We start from the raw sequence: 8,654 nt of genomic DNA, 5'->3' as shown, positions 1-8,654 counted from the left end.
TAATAATAATAATAATAATAATAATAATAATAATAATAATAATAATAATAATAATAATAATAATAAGAAGAAGAAGAAGAAGAAGAAGAAGAAGAAGAAGAAGAAGAAGAAGAAAAAGAAGAATGCAAAACCAGGCACTGGCTCTGATGGCTTGTGATCTTAACTGACTGGAAGTGCTATCATGTACATGCTTTGTCTTAGTATAAAAAGATGGGCTACAGCAAATATTCTGCTTAATACCACAGATTTGCTTCACAGTCGTTTGACCTTAACCAGTTGAGCCTGTCCCTTGGTGGCTGACGATAAATGTATCTCCGATCACGTGCAGAAGTAATGAGAGGAGAATCATAGACATGCGTTGAGAGAAATTCATTTGGGTTTGAAAAATACGCCTCTGGAAACATGGGTGTTTCGTTCAACATCCTTAAAGAAACCCTTAATCAAGAACCTTTTGAGTGGGACGGGCTATTCGACCCGAAGAAAATTTTAACTGGGCCCCACCTGCAAGGTCATATGCTGTTTAATTTGATATATGATCTGCATGTCGCGCACATATGGTTGTAATGCATGTGTTTGGTGTACCCTTATCAGCGCAATATATCCAGCGCATGATGGATATATTGCGCATCATATATTTTTATCCTAGCGTCACTTTGATCACATGCACTGTTCTCTCACTCAATAATGATGAAAACTGGTGGGAACACAAACTACCCCCAGTACTTGAAAATGATCACATCGCACTCCTCTGGAACTTCACCATTCAAACTGACAGAAAGATAGATGCAAATAGGCCAGACATCATACTGAAAGACTTCAGACAAAATCATGCCTCCTCATTGATATGACTGTCCCAATCGATATAAACGTATCTGTCAAGATCTACCAAAAACTGAGCAAATATAAAGATCTTGAAATAGAAATTAGCAAAATGTAGAATCTGAAGACGAAAACAATACCTATTGTCATAGGTGACCTGGGAATGACAGCGAAACGGGCTGATTACTACCTAGCTCAGATACCAGGAAACCCCAAAATGGCTGAAGTTCAAAAGATAGTGCTCATGGGAACTGCCCATATCCTACGTAAAATACTGTCTATGTGATCTCAAATTTTAAAACAACACATAATTTTCTTATGGTTACTTAAACATTCTCTAGAACAACACTGTACAAATCCAAATATATGGTACCCTAGGCATAACACCTACATGAACTTCTAACTTGTCATTTGAGGTCTCTGGGTGAGACTTGGATCCAACTTGTACAAATGCAATACAAAAGTCAAACATAAAATAATAATAATAATAATAATAATAATAATAATGATAATAATAATCTTTTTATCATTTTCTAGGTGGTGAGCTAGCAGAATCGTTAGCGCGCCGGACAGAATGCTTAGCAGCATTTCATCCGTCTTTACATTCTAAGTTCAAAGAATTTGCTCTTCATCCTGTTAGGAGTTGATAAAATAAGTGCCAATCAACTAGCTCCTATCCCAAAATTTCAAACCTTGCGCCTATAGCGGAACGGATTATTTGCTACCAGCTTTCAAAGTGATAAAGATAAATAGATGGTAACACTGAACAAGGCGCGTGGGATGGAACGAAGATTTACAAATACGAGGGTAAAGTTGAAAAATATTTTATAATATATAACTGGACGAAATAAAAGTTTATAAGCACAAACATTTACACGGAAATAAAAAAAAAAAAAGGATGATAAAATACACAGTAATCAAAACAAGGAATTTATATAAAATTCAAATCTCCAGTTACGTTGATCAGTGCATCTTACTTCTCTGGTAATCCCTGCAGAGTGCAGGACCATGGTATATTTCAGAGTTGGAAATTCTGGAATCTTCTGAAAAGAAGGTACAGGTGAGGGAGCACGTCGGTTTGTTTGTTGAAATATGATATTTAATAAAATCCTAGATTTGAACTGCTATTCTGTCGTTTATATACTGTTTTTAAAATGTTGTCCCATTTGCATCAATACTTTGCTTGGATATTGTTTGCCTATATATAAGTGTTTTATTCGGAGTCTGGTTTTTCTTGTGAATGGTAGTGAATTTCATTTCGTTCAAGTTGGGCTCTAGTTCATCCTCATACGTCATCGATTCTCCTTCATAAAATAAAGATTTTTCTTCGGTGAAAATAATTTTTTTGCAGGAAGTGTATCCAACCTCGTACTGTTTTCGGTTGAGTCTTTTTTCAATTATTTTCGGAAGTTTGCTTTTCTCCAGTAATCTGTATTTGATTCTCATTCTCATATGTGGATGGGCCAGTGCTGCTGAGAGTGTATGCTTGTTGGTGATATCGTATCACTGTTGTTACTGTGGTTGATTCTCCTTGAATTTCTGGTACTGGTTGATGGAAATAATCTCCTGGTAATGAGGATAGAACAGTTTCATTTTCCACTCATGAGTTGTCGCCGTAAAACCGGCAACTTCCATGATTTCTTGCTGTTGCTTTCGTTCTTTCGGGCTTCTTTGCAGAAAGCGTTTAGATCGGTTTTGTTGCGACGTAAGCAACAGATTGGTCGTCTATTTTGAATATTGAAGTTTTAAGGCTTTTTTTCCTCGGAATCCTCTACAAAACACAATTCTGCTATTGTTTTGTAGTCTTGGAGGTTGAAATTATTAATTGTTTTTGTTTTTGCTGTTAGATCGACCTGTTATCATTGCTGTTTATTCCCAAGTCTACCCTAATTGAGTTGACCAAAGGCTTCCCATTTGTGAGCATTCTGTCTTTTTTGTTGACTGCATTAATTAAAACAGTAGGTTCAGATTTAGCGCGAGATTTGGCTGCTATTTTTAACAGTTCGTTAGGCTATAACCTTATAGTGGCACTATCATTATGAAGGCAACACTGTGAGTGCAACATTCAGCTCCTCTTATAGACTTGTAGAAGGTGGAAGCCTCGGTATTTAGTAACCAGCACTTGACGATTCGGTCACCTCAATCCAATTACTAACTGGGCCCAGATATGACTAAATCCTGTTTCTACCTCAATGTGCAACAATCAAAACCTTTCCTATAAGGAACTTGTAACCCTCAACCGTTAACCATGAGGTGGATCGAGGTAAAAGAAGAACCAACTCAACGAGGGAATTTCTTCGGGCTCTCTCAGTCTGTTAAAATTATAATAAAATCTCCCTCAAATCATAACTCTGATACCTTAAAAAAGGGTACATTGACACATGTTTTCATACATATTCTAACTTAGAAAAATACGAGGTAGTTACAAATAAAACGCCTTTGATTAGAGTTCTGTTCAGTAGCTGAATTGATATATGTGTGGTGACGGTAAATATATTGATTACTAACATTGGCACAATCCCATACTTTTCTTTAAAGTGTATAGTTGATTAAATTAACCCCGATATTTAACTGATACCTTTTTTTTTATCAACTCTAAGTATGATGAAGGACACAATTGTCGCAACTGAATTTGGACTGAGAACGGAAAGGATTTTAAATAAATACCGCAAAGTATTTCATGTGATGCCCTAACGATTATGCTAATCCACTGTCTTTGATAGAAAAAAATATTACCAGTTGTGAACCTATTGATTAAGAATTACATGAATACTACTGAGACTGTTGACTTGCTTCTTGGCTTTATGTTCCTGCTTAATGGGGCTGGGGTCATCTCAGGTTAGTAGTCCCAGAGGCGTCATCGTGTGTAGAGCCGACAAAGTCCACCAGTGCCCTTCATCGCTAGCGGTTCCGTGCCAACCCCTCTGGATCCTCCAAGGGGACGTCGAGCTTCTGGAGATCTTCCCCAATCACATTCAGTCTTCTAGTGCGAGGCCTACCACGAGGCCTCGTCAAGCCTGCAGCTGCTGTAACGAATGAGAAAAAAGCCCTGGTAGGATGATCTAGCGGGTGTTGGAAGACATGTCCATACCAGCGCATGCGACAGGTAGCTATGAGATAGGAGGCTGCGAGCTGATGCTTGCGTTCGCGCACGTTGTTATTTGTTGGTCTATTGGGAATGCATATTAATTTCTTCAAATTTAAAAGAAAACTAGAATTAACATTAATAGATATCCCTGTTAAAACTCATTAATTAAAGAACATAAACTAAACATTACAAATAGTTTTTTTTTCCCATAAACCATCCTATGATGCACCCAGACATCAGCAATGATGTTCCTGGAGTCACTGGGCGTGTTTCGGCTTTTCAAACACTCTCATCCAGGATATCCAATAAGAGTTAATTAAGCTCTATCTTGTATCTATTTAGCAATATCCTGAACTTGCATTACCCTTTGAGGGCTCACATCGGATCCACAACCATTTAAAAGCAACCTCTTTTACCCCTATGACCAACTTTATGGTCTTCAGCCAACTGGATCCTGTGTTGTCCAGCATGTCATAGACTTTGCAGAGAGACTGGCCTGTAAAATCTTTGCATCCCACCTTAATGAGATCATAACTTGCCAGAAGTGAAAATTAAGTACACTCGCCCCAAACCATCCAAATACTGATCAGGAAATACGATCTATCGAACTGTCGGATGGTAACTGGACCACAGGCAACTCCCTATGTTTTACAACATCAATACTTTGAATAAGTTTAAGCTAAAATATAAGAAACTCAATACATCTTAATTAATTGCCCAATCAATAAATTCTAATTAATCACGCAATTCTTCGTACAAAGTTAGGTTAACTAAATGAAATAATTAATATTTTATGGATAATCAAAAATTTTCTTTAAACGCCACTATTTATAGCTGTTGGACATTTTGTGATTTCTTTCGAAATTTTATTTACTTGTTAAAAGAAAAATTATACATAACATTCTAATGACAATTAATTAGATTCATGGAATACGTTGTTTTTCGTTTACGCTTCATTGCAGAAGTCTTAATTTTCTCATTTCTCGTTTCCATGCTAGATTGCTTCTAGCATATCACGATGTATCCTTCTGATTATTTTTATACACATAAACGAACCCTGAGATATTTATTTACAGAATCAAGAATACAGACAGCCAGTTGTTTCACTTATGCCATTTTGGAATCAGATGTCTACAAAAATATTTACGCAATGCATCTCCATCATGTCCAATGTTCCATTAATTTGCAATAATTTATTTGATATATAGCAATAATAATGTAAATTATGACTTCTGTCATAGACAATAAAAGAAAAAAAAAGAAATAGGAATTTGAACAAGTGGTTTAGTGGATCGAAGCGAGCTCAGTACTTGAATGGTATTTATTTTATCGCTCATGAAACATTGCAAGACAGATGGTAAAAACATGTATTTTGCAGTAATATTAGTTTGAAATTTTGGCACAAGGTCAGTAATTTTAGGGGAGGGGATAAGTCGATTACATCGATCCTGTGCTCAACTGGCACATATTTCATCGTCCCCGAAGGGGGGTAAAGCAAAACTGACTTCGGGGTGAATTTGAATTCAGAATGTGAAGAGCAGGATGAAATGCTGCTAATCTTTTTGTACGACGCGCTAATGATAGTGTCGGCTCACAGCCCTCTATTTTGGATAAATAGCGGTATCAAATTTTGGCACAGGGAAAGCAGGTTTTGCGTAGAGGGGTAATGCTTGACTGATACTTATTTTATCAACCCCTAAAGGATGAAAGACATAGTCGACCTCGGTGGAATCTGAACTCAGAACGGAAAGATGGACGGAAAAATTTAAGCAAGGCTTCACCGCTCAATCAATCCAGCTACTTCACCGTTTAATGCTGCTAATTAACTTTAACAACAACAAAAACAACTGATGAGCTACCAAGAGAGCGTCTGTATGATCAGCTGAGACGCTAAAAATATCATCCAAATCTCCATCAAATCACTCCATTACCATCTTAGAAAAAGACACGTTAGAAAACGAGGTGCTAGGCTTCCTGAACTAATATAGATAAAAGATTGAATGGTTATAGCTGAAATGATTTTTGTCATTAGTCTTCTCGATTAAAACTGACCTGGAGTTAGAAAAACAATGATGACAACCGTAGCAGCAACAACAACCCTGATGATGACTACAATGTGATGATTTTAAACGTAGCAAGAACAACTGCACGACAAATTTGGCAAGTGTCGTCTGATACAACTTTGTAAATAAAGTTGGGTAGACGAAAACTGTGCAGAAGCCCGACGGTAGTCCTCTTCCTATTTTTAGGTGCTGGACTTGATCCTTTGTTTGGCTCAACACACTCGTCTGGCCCTTCAGTACATTTAGCACTGTCTGTCACATTGCAAATATTCGAATCTAGGGATCTTTTCCCTTTGAACGGCACATCGAGAAATTAATTTTTTGTAGCTAAACACTTTAAAACTTCAGACACTGGTAGAATATAAAACATCTTTTACTCTTAGTATTGCTGAGAAAAGTTTATATTTTCAAAGTTATTGCGTGTTAAAGTTGTCGTGTTTCGGTAATTTCAACCAATCAATGACGTGTATTCAGCTGAATAAAATTACTGCCGTTGTTTGTCAACAACAACTATCGGCGGTGTAAATCTCGTTTGTCACTGTTATTTATGACATCGTTCGTGCTTTTCTACTGGTTTTAGCTTTGGGGTTTTAGGGTTAGTGTTAGGGTTAGGGTATTAGAGTTTGGGTTAGGGTTTTAGGGTCAGGGTTAGGGATAGGGTTTTAGAGTTAGGGTTAGGGTTAGTGTTTTAGGGTTAGGGTTGGCGTTTTAGGGTTAAGGTTTTAGGGTTAGGGTTAAGGTTGGCGTTCTAGGGTTAGAGTCGGGATTTTAGGGTTAGAGTTACGGAAAAATGTGAAAAATGAAGAAATTGGAGGGGGAAGGGGGCAAAAATGTCTTTCCGAAAATAGTAGCTGAAAAACAGGAAAAAAAAACAAACTAAAAGCAGTAGAAATGCACGAACGATTGTGGTGGTGCCATGAAGTAAACATGCTTCAGATACACTCGTTTATTCATACAAACGTAACTGAGATGAAATATGTCATAAATAACAGTGACAAACGAAATATACACCGCCGGAAGTTGTTGCTGACAAACAACAGCAGTGACTTTATTCAGCTGAATACACGTCATTGTTTGGTTGAAATTACCGAAATTCGACAGCTTTAACACGCAATAACTTTAAACATATAAACTTTTCTCAACAATACTAAGAGTAAAAGATGTTTTATATTCTACCAGTGTCCGAAGTTTGAAAGTGTTTAGTTACAAAAAATTAATTTTTCGATGTGCCGTTCAAAGGGTAAAGATCCGAATCTAGTTTCTGTTTCGAAAATAACTTCAATTTCTCTCACAGAGGCTCTGTAAACAGATAATGGGTACTGTCCGTCCTCCTCTCATCATGCCATAGTGGGTATGTGCCGTGAGGCCGCGCTTTTGTCATTTTATATATTCTGTCACACCTTGTTTATCACCTGTGGATTATAACCAGGATTAGACAACGACAACTACGACGACCACGACCAAGACAACAGCGGCCATAAGATGTCGAGGAAAACGACGATGACGATGGTGATGGCAACGGAGGCGTTGATGACGAGGCCATCTGTGATTTTACAATGATCAGATAAAATTAGAATAAGATCAGAATAAGATTATGTTAAAACTGCCATAATTTTGATTTCAAATTTTGGCACAAGGTCAGCAACTTTGGTGGAAATTGTAAGTTTATTACATACACCCCAGTACTCAACTGGCACTTATTTTATCGACCCCGAAAAGATAAAAGGTAAAGTCTACTTCAGCGGAATTTGAACTCAGAACTTGAAGAAGGACGAAATGCTGCTAAGACTTTTGCCCAATGTGCTAACGATTCTGCTAGCTCACCGCCCTGAATTGACCGTAATATTGATTTCAACTTTTGGCTTAAGGCCAGCACTTTTGGGGGACCGGGTTAGTCGATTACAGTGGTCAACTGGAACTTATTCTATCGACCCAAAAGGGTGAAAGGTAAAGTCGACCTCGCTGAAATTTGAACTTAGAACATAAAGACGAACGAAATGCCACTAAACATTTTTCGCCCGATGTGCTAACTATTCTGCCAGATTACCACCTTAAATTGTGATAATAGTAATATACGAATAGCTTAAGGTTAATATAAAATTATTAACATATGATTAATATTTTAGTTTTAGAAACATAGCGAAAAAAAAAAAGATAAGCGAGGCGAGAGAGTCGCTGTGAAGTTACACGATCTGCTAAAAGTATCAGTCAGATGTCTTAAATTATACCCTACCGTCTTGGAAAATGAACATTGCTCCTGGGTTCTCTACAGATAAAAGTAGAGATATACTTTTGATTTTCTTCTCATAGGTATGTCACAGACGGAATGCCTTTGATCAAGTGATCTACTTGAACAGAACTGACTGGAAGCTAAACAATAACAGATATTACGTCACAACAATAATGACGACGATGACAGATACACAACAGCTTCCTCTGCAGCATCGCAACATGGATTCAGACATTGTAGTTTCTTTAAATAGCAGAGAGATGTTTGTAAAAGGCTAATGGTATAATGTTAACAATTGTTATAGTGTTGAGTTAAATGTTGAAATGTCGAGTGCTTGTAGACGAACACACAGACATACACACATACACAAGCGCACTTTCATGTACATGTACGCACACACACACACTCGACCGCAGGCCGTCTGGTTTTTATTTATGTATTTTTTCCACCAACA

General features: G+C 37.3%; 1 protein-coding gene across 3 annotated transcripts in view; it reads right to left on the bottom strand.

Annotated features, from left to right (window-relative positions):
• The window catches only part of LOC106876163 (gastric inhibitory polypeptide receptor-like), a 36,552-nt gene extending 28,224 nt beyond the window's left edge, over positions 1-8,328 (bottom strand). For all 3 annotated transcript variants that reach the window (XR_008263941.1, XR_008263940.1, XM_052967152.1), the window contains exon 1: positions 8,204-8,328. The gene's annotated coding sequence lies outside the window, so the exon portion shown is untranslated. The remainder of the gene's footprint in view (positions 1-8,203) is intronic.
• Positions 8,329-8,654: the final 326 nt, after the last annotated feature.

Source organism: Octopus bimaculoides, chromosome 4, assembly GCF_001194135.2.
Source record: "Octopus bimaculoides isolate UCB-OBI-ISO-001 chromosome 4, ASM119413v2, whole genome shotgun sequence".
Lineage (NCBI taxonomy): Eukaryota > Metazoa > Mollusca > Cephalopoda > Octopoda > Octopodidae > Octopus > Octopus bimaculoides.
Note: the sequence above shows the minus strand (reverse complement) of the source record. Positions and strands in the feature narration are given on the sequence as shown.